Raw genomic sequence first — 9788 nt, forward strand, 5'->3', positions numbered from 1 at the left:
GGGGAAATATTTCATACGGGCGTCCGCCATTGTTCCGATAGTTTAGAGCCAGTGTTACTAAGTTACCATGCGTCAATAGGAAGGAAGTGACGTTACGACTGTTGAAGAGTATTTGGGTTCTCAGATCGGTCAAGTTGACCTTACACCCAGTTTGGTGCATCTTGTCCCTTACGACACAACACCGAATGGATTCGACGCGTCACATTTTGTTACTTTTTTGACACAGAAGATTTGATTTCATCAATCAATAGACAAAGATGACCTTCAACCCCCCACCCCCACCAAGTTAAAAAAAAAACCCAACAAACAACAACAACCAATGTGTACATTTATGCAAGTCTGACATCCGAAACCGCTCATGGGCCTAGTTTAACATTGTTGTAATGGACAATATCTTGAGTCATTTTTGAAATTTCCATAACAACAATGAGCCCATAATGAATTGGGTTATCAGACCTGAAAATAAGCGCACGTCGACAACGACACGTTGATGAATTGATAAATGACAAGAAGAAATGGTATAAATTACAAATGCTTAGGCGATGTTTATTCTATACAAAGATAAATCACAATGGGTTTTGATGACGATGACGATGACGACGATGATGACGAGGATGATGATGGTGAACGATGAGATATTCATTGACGGGTTGATATCAAATGATAGAAACAAGACAATCATTCCAAAAAATTGGCTCTTGTTTTGTGGGAAGTTTTTCGATTTCTGACAATCTAGAATTTCTCCTGGTGTACGGGAAGGGAAGCAACTTGTTGTCTTGTTTATCAAAATCAGAAGATTTGCTCTAAGATTTCTTGTGATTTCAATATTTTATAAAATAAAATTAGGTTGAAGATGGATTTTTTCAAAACATATTTGACAAATGCTCATGACTTTAAATGTTGTAATCATGTTATTGTGAACTGTCAGTATGTCAATCGTATGATTTTAACACCAGTGGGGTACGGGTAGGGGTGAGATGGGTGGGTGAATAGTGATCCAATGAATGCAATGCATTCTATATATATACAGTCATACCTATTTTTAGAAAAAAGAAGCTTAGTTGTATACCAAATTATTATCACTTTTGGGTCATACAAATAGAAGAGGTCAACTATTTTTTGAACGTTTGTAAATATGAGAAAATGCCAGGGAAAAAATTAAGTAGTAAATTTTGGTCTCTTTGTGTTTAGACAGGATTTAAATTAATTTTATGTAAACCTTACAGGGGGGGGGGGAGATTTTACCCGAACTTCAAATCTTACCTTAAAGTGCTCACTAAGACCGTTGATAACAGCGATGTGTTTGAGGGTTCAGACAAAGCCCAAGTCGCATTGCAAAGCCAAATATATAGTGAGAGAGATGTTAAATTTTTGAAAGAAATCTAGTTTAGGATATTAGTTACAATAACTGACGATGGCCGGACGATTCAGACCAGATTTTCAATAATGGAGAAATGATGGATATTATTATATGAATGGATGTGACGTGAGAGTAAATGGTTGAATGGCATATTGATAGTAATAATAATAATAATAGTAATAATAGTATTAATAATATTGATGAAGATGATATATGTAGTAATACCAATGGATGTTACGTGACTTTCATTTTCTCTCTTTTTTTTTTTAAATATAACAAAAATTAAAAGCCACCTTTGACCTATTTAGAAATGATATTCAGAAATCTATTTTTTTAGAATTCAAAAAAAATCTGAATCAGAAGCAAAAACTATGATTTTGTTCTGCTTTTTTTTTTCTTTCTTTTTTTTTCCTTCTTTAAAAAATACAAAACAAAAATCAGTGGCGTATCATCTTCCAATTTTGTGGTGAGCTACGAGAAGACGCAATTGTCAGTGGCGTGACCAATTTGTTAACCGTGTAGGGCTGGTGTTGGTGTTGGTAGCAGGCAGGGCAGGGCAGGGGGGATGATGGGAATGTTTACATGTTGCCCAAAAACAACAGTGGGTAAAGACTGTTGGATCCACCGGCCCCCATCGATCCCCCGCCCATGGCAGACATGTAGTACATCATAGGGAGCCAGTTCAGGTCAAACATGTTCCTCATTCTGAAAAAAATAAAATAATAAATAAACAAGGTTTTAATAAATAAATAATAATATAAATTCCCTTTATTCATCCCATAGGGGAAATTTGTCTCTTGGGTATTATCCAAGGGAAGACTTGAAGAACCCAGGCGTCAGCCGCAGTGCAGCGCCGCAAATTGAGCTAGGGCGGGGTGACTTGCTCAAGGCCACACAACGCAGCGGCGGGTGATCGAACTCAGTACCGTTCGAATACGAAGCAAAGACCGTACCACTGACTATTTCAGTAGCAGGATGAATAGGCAGATTTTTAGGATTTCGATGATCTGTATTGACAAACAGCAAATATTTAGACTAGAAAACAAGATGGCATCACTCTGACACCAGAAGATCGGAGATGGATGATCTGTATTGACAAACAGCAAATATTTAGACTAGAAAACAAGATGGCATCACTCTGACACCAGAAGATCAATTAGACATTGTATGTAGTCAGTCCTCTGGAAGAGCGATTTTACACTTCCAATGAGACAGGAACCCGTTTTTACATCATACTTTTCTTCCCAATTACAAATCAAAGTCAGAGAAGGCTTGGAATAGGATATAAAATCCTAAAAGAGAAAGACACCTGGTTCGCCATTTCATGATCGTTAATCCAACAGGTAGGTCGACTTGGCCAAGTGATCGTCAAAAAGATTCTCACACAAGTCGAGGTTCGTCAAATGCTGGAAGGTAACATGTTTAGATAAATGCACGTATATGCACACAATATTGTGCTTTGTTTCGCAGCCTCTCTGGTTTATTGATATACCATTAGGCTGACTACCTGTAGGTGTCAGGTGGGAAAACCCGTTGTGAATGTCATTAAATTGAGTCCTTGGAAAAGGCTTTTATTGATGTTTTATCACTGTACTCAGGTGTAAAATGAGTATCTTGTTATTAACAGCAGTGTTTCTCAAAATTATTAAATGATAATTGTGCCTTATGTCTTCTCCCACATGATAAGTGTTGCTGCTGATTTAGAACACATTGAAAATCGCCTTTAAAACACTTGGTGAATGCATTCAAGGTTACATTTTCTCATATCTAAGACTGGCCTTGACATTTCTATTTTGTTTACTGAGATTCAAGAGCTCGCATCGTTTTTGCACCCGCATGTTAGATGCCTCTCGTAAGACACGCTCTTGACATACGCGTGATCACGTGATCAGTCAATTAAAATACGAGGGAATCCTTTGTGACGTGTACACAAATTATTATTATTAAAAAATCTCAACTAATGTCTCGCTGTTTTCTTATGGTGTGTACACGTCACGAGTTTACAATCCATATTTCAATCATCTCATCATGTGATATTACGTCATACGGGTTAGACATTATATCTCACCCTTGCCCAATAAACGTTGTGCTGACGGTGATTCAGAGAGATGCTTATCTCTCGAATATACTTTCCCTCTGATGATGGTGATGGTGACGAGAGTTAGAAAGATAGATTGGTAGATAAATGGATAGATAGATAGATAGATAGATAGATAGATAGATAGATAGATAGATAGATAGATAGATAGATAGATAGATAGATAGATAGATAGATAGATAGATAGATAGATAGATAGATAGATAAGATAGATAGATAGATAGATAGGTAGGTAGATAGATAGATAGATAGTATAGATGGTAATAGATAGATAGATAGATAGATAGATAGATAGGATAGTAATAGATAATAGATAGATAGATAGATAGATAGATAGACAGACAGATAGATAGATAGATAGATAGATAGATAGATAGATAGATAGATAGATAGATAGATAGATAGATAGATAGATAGATAGATAGATAGATAAGCCTCGGGTATTAAATGCAGTGAGTACTTACAGCATCATCTGTAAAAAGTTTGGCTGAGCTGAAAAGGAAGAAAGAAATAATTAATATTCTTATTCCAGCCCTCTCAATGGAAAACCCTATCATTTCTTAGTATATACGTCATCGTTGAATAATGCTTTGAACGCGTTGAATAAAAATTTTATTCAACCATTGCAGAATATTTTCACACATTTTATTGGTGGGGAATTTGGTGTAAAAGACAGCTGATTGGTCATTATAAATAATCTTTTGATGCGCATGAATACGTTTTTATTTTTGGGTCAAAATGTCATTCAAGCAGGAGAAAGATAGAATGGTGAAGAGAAGTATTACAGTCCGTTCCACAACCCGTGCGCACGAGTTGACGTGAATGTCTCCACAACCTTCTAATGGATTTTATTGATAATACGATTCAATAGTCTGATGTCACGTCGCCCGGCAACGGCGGCCATCTTGGTTCTAAATAAAAAAAATCATTACTTTATATTTTTCATGCTGGCTAGAACTTTTCATATGTCTTGTGGTCAGAATGTGTAAAAGTCAAAACATGATCAAATTTATGGGGGTTTTTTCCCTCTGGATATGCTTTTATGCTCGCCGGAGAAATATTTCATACGGGCGTCCGCCATTGTTCTGATAGTTTAGAGCCAGTGTTACTAAGTTACCATGCGTCATTAGAAAGGAAGTGACGTTACGACTTTTGAATCCTATTGGCTCGAACACTAGAATTGTTAGTGACATTAAGCCGAGTTTTTTGTTCACCGGTAACAGTACAATACTGGGGATTTTTCTACTTTACGGTATATAAAAAAAACGGAAGGGTCTGGGAAGAGTGAACAAATGGATGGTTTATAATAACAGTATTATATACACAGTGAGTCATGTTGTGATGACGATCAATGAACTCTCCACAGGCTTGACCAGGGGTTTACTTTTCACGAGATTCATGTGTACTACTCACTAACATTGACACGCTGGGTTCAAAATGACACGGCAAATTGTACACACTTGACATAAACAATTGTTACATTTTAATAGCTGCCTGTTGTGATTTCAACATTCCTAAAAAAATACTGATAACAATATGGATTAAACATGCACAGTTGTCACAATGAGGAAAATGGTCAAGTATTTCTCCAGTGAGGCGAAGCGCGGAATTTTCTTTCATATCTTGAGGCGTATAGCAATATTATTAATAGATTGCCAACAACCAGGAACTCAGAATGGAGAGGACAAATTAATAATTATATCATTGTGACTATGCATCTCTTGTATTTGACGGTTCCTTTGAAAGGTTACAATGTACAAAAATTACATGGATAAAGAAGTTTAGATACAGTGACATTTCACATTATCACATTCAAAGCCCCCCCCCCCCCCCCCCCCCTCCTCAGTGAACTTAATTCAAGAATGATAAACATGTACATGTAGCCTGCTCGATGGGTGGCCAGTGGAGTTTGTGCGACCTTTATGAGTTGTCTTGCTCAACAGTTGGTTGGGGATTATGTCTTTGTGAAAGGCATTTCTCCTTGTCCTATCGAAGATGGGAGTAAAATTTGGAGGACCCCCCCCCCCTGTTTTTTTTTTAATTCTTACATCAATGTCTTTGACTAATATATATATATATATATATATATATATATATATATATATAATATATATTGTGTGTGTGTGTGTGTGTGTGTGTGTACCTCACAGGCTTCTTGTGTTGTCCAATATATTACATGTTCGTTATTCACAGGGAAGAGATAAATTATAAACGATGTGAGCATTTTTCAACATTGCTAAGTACTATTTAAACGGTATCTATTGTTATACTATTTCAAACAACTTTTTTTACAACCCACAATAATTATTAGCTAAGCTACGCCACTGAATGCAACTTTGTTGTGAATATATTGGGGAAAGAGAATCAACACACCATTGCTGTAAACATTATTAAGTTTGCGTCATATTTTATTGCAAATGATGAAAAGATCACAGGAATTCGTCATTGTGAGAAAACTTTTTGGTCTATCACTATCAATAATCAAAATTCGTAACGTCACTTAAAATATAATCCCGCATGCAAAAAATCACGCCATCATATTTTGTAACTTTGGAGGAATTTGAGATATTTTGTACACACGAGACTTAGAACGGACTATAACACCATACCATTTGATTACAAAATATCGAATAATCTTACTGGTACGGGTGGAATAAACGATTTCCTTCATTTCTTTGTATTTATTAAACTCGTTATATTTTTATTTTTTTGCGCAATACAAATACTAGCAAGCTTGTTATCATGTATGTTGTATGTTATCATACATTTACCCCTTTCCAGGCGACATTTGACTCTAGCCTAACACAGTGTCTGGAGGGTCGAAATGGCAGAGTTCATAGAGCTCTTGCTATACGTGGAACAGGATTGGGATCCAGCACGGCTATAGTCAATATTATTTCAGACCGTCTCGCCCACTTCTCAGTATGATATCAGTTTCTTGTTTGCTACCTTTTGGATTGTCTATGGCAAAGTACTTTCCGCCATATTGGACAGACTCAGGTACCCAGTCACTGCTTGGTAGGTAGACGGTGGGTGGAAGGGGGGGAGGAGTAGGGGGAAAATCTACTGCTGCTAATACTACTACTACTACTACTACTACTACTACTACTACTACTACTACTACTACTACTACTACTACTACTACTACTACTACTACTAACTACTACTACTACTACTACTACTACTACTACTACTACTACTACTACTACTACTACTACTACTACTATTGCTACAACTACTACTACTACTACTACTACTACTACTACTACTACTACTAAACTGCTACACTACTACTACTACTACTACTACTACTACATACTACTACTACTACTACTATACTACTACTACTACTACTACTACTACTACTACTACTACATTACTACAACTCTTACTACATACTACTACTACTATACTTACTTACTACTACTACTACTACTACTTACTACTACTACTATACTACTACTACTACTACTACTACTAAACTACATACTACTACTAATCTACTACACTACTACACTAATACTACTACACTAACTACACTAAACTCTACTACTACTCACTACTACTACTACACTACTAACTACTACACTACCTACTACACTACTACTAACTACTAACTCACTACTAAACTACTACTACTACTACTACACTACAACTACACTACTACTACAACTACTACTATACTACTACTACTAACTATACTACTACTTACTACTACTATTTACACTTACTACTACTACTACTACTACTACTACTAACACTACACTACTACTACTAATAACTACTACTACTTATCTCTACTTAACTACTACTATACTACTACTACTAACTACTACTACACACTACTACTACTAACTACTACTACTACTACTACTACTATACTCAACTACACTCTACATACTACTACATACTACTATACTACTATATACTACTACTACTACTACACTACTACTTACTACTACTAAACTACTACACTTTACTACTACTACTACTACAACTACTAACTACTACTACTACTACTACTACTACTACTAACTACTATATACTCACTACTAACTATACTCTATACTTACTACTTACTACACTATACTACTACTACTACTACTCCATACTATACTAACTACTACACTACTTACTACTATACTAACTAATACTTACTAACTACTACAAATACAACTACTACACTACATACTTACTAACCTACTAACTCAACACATCCCTACTACTATTTACTATAAACTACACTACTCAAACTAACTACTACTACTACTATATACTTCCTACTACTACTACTACACAACTACTATCTACAACACTAACAACACACAACTAATACTACACACTCTATATAACTATATACACTACTATTACTATACATACTACTAACTACTTACTACAACTCAACTACTAATACTTCAACTACTAAACTATTACTACAACACTACACTTCACTACTACTACTACTACACTACACTACTACACACTACAACACTACTACTACTCTACTTACACTATACTACTAATACAACTACTACTACACTACTACTACTACACTACTACTACTATACTACATACTACTATACCTACTACTACTATACTAACTACTACTACTACAAACTACTATAAACTACTATACACTACTAATACTACTACCTACCATATAACTAACTACTACTATAACTATCTAACTACAACTACTTACTATAACTATACTACTACTAATACTCTACTACCTAACACTACTACACTACACACTACTATACTACACTACTACTAATAATACAACAACAACTACTACTACTCAACTAATCTTTACTACTACTAATACTACTACTAACTAAACTATACTACTACTACTACTATATACTACTACTACTACTTACAATCTACTACTACTACTAATACTATACTACTAACTACTACTACTACTATACTACAATACTACTACTACTACTACTACTACTACTACTACTACAACAACTACTACTATCTACTACTATACTACTACTAATCTATACTCTATACTACTAATACAACACTACTACTATACTACTACTACTAACTAAAACTACTACACTACTCACTATACTACTACTAACTACTACTACTACTATAACTACTACTACTACTACTACACAACTACTACTACACACTACTAACTACTACATACTACTACCACTACAATATACACTATACACTACTAACTATATACAACTACACTATATACACTACTACTACTACTACTACAACACTACTAATACACTACTACTAACACTACACTAATATACTATACTACTATACTACTAACTACACTACTACACTACTATACAACTACTACTATACTACTACACTACAATACAATATACCATACTACTATACTACTACTACTACTACAACTACTACTACTACTACTACTCACTATAATACTACTACTACTACTACTCATACTTACACACTACACTACACTTACACACTACACTAACTACTACACTACTACTAATAAACTACAACACAACTACTACTACTACACTACTACTACTAACTACTACTCTATATAACTACAATATACTACTATACTTATCTTTCACTACACTACTACTACACTATACTACTATACATACTATAATATTACATATACTATATATATACTAAATACTATACTACTATCTTACTATACTATATACTACTATCTCTACTATACTATACTACTACTAATACTACTCAATATACTACTACTACTACTACTACTACTACTACTACACTACTACAACACTCTAAAACACTACTACTATAACTCTATACTATACTACTACTACTATACTCACTCTACTACTACTAACTACTACTACTATAAACTACTATACTAAATCCTCTACTACTACACTACTATACACTACTACTACACACTATACTACTATACTACTACTAATATACTACTACTATACACTATATACTCTACTACTATACTACTACTAAATACACTAATACTAACACTACTACTACTAACTACTACTATATACTATTACTACACTAATACACTACTACACTACTACACACTACTACTAACTACTACTAAACAACTCTACTAATCCTACTACCTATACATTTACTACTACTACTACTACTACTCTTACTAACTACACTATTCTACTATATAATACTATATACTATAACTATACTATACTATACTACTCATCTACTACATACACTACTATACTACTACTACACTACTCTACTAACACTATCTACCACTACTATCTACTACTATTACTACTAACTACTACTACTACTACTACTACTACTACTATACTACTACTACTACTACACTAT

General features: G+C 34.4%; 1 long non-coding RNA gene across 1 annotated transcript in view; it reads right to left on the reverse strand.

Moving 5' to 3' along the window:
- Positions 1-521: 521 nt before the first annotated feature.
- The window catches only part of LOC144979454 (uncharacterized), a 22592-nt gene continuing 13325 nt past the window's right edge, over positions 522-9788 (reverse strand). The window contains exons 3-4 of the long non-coding RNA XR_013646705.1: positions 3923-3950; positions 522-2065 (exon numbers count right to left, since the gene is read on the reverse strand). This is a non-coding gene — a long non-coding RNA (uncharacterized LOC144979454). The remainder of the gene's footprint in view (positions 2066-3922; positions 3951-9788) is intronic.

This window comes from Berghia stephanieae, chromosome 9 (assembly GCF_034508935.2).
Source record: "Berghia stephanieae isolate SIO BIC M18660-M18661 chromosome 9, UCSD_Bste_1.3, whole genome shotgun sequence".
In the NCBI taxonomy this organism is placed as follows: Eukaryota; Metazoa; Mollusca; class Gastropoda; order Nudibranchia; family Aeolidiidae; genus Berghia; species Berghia stephanieae.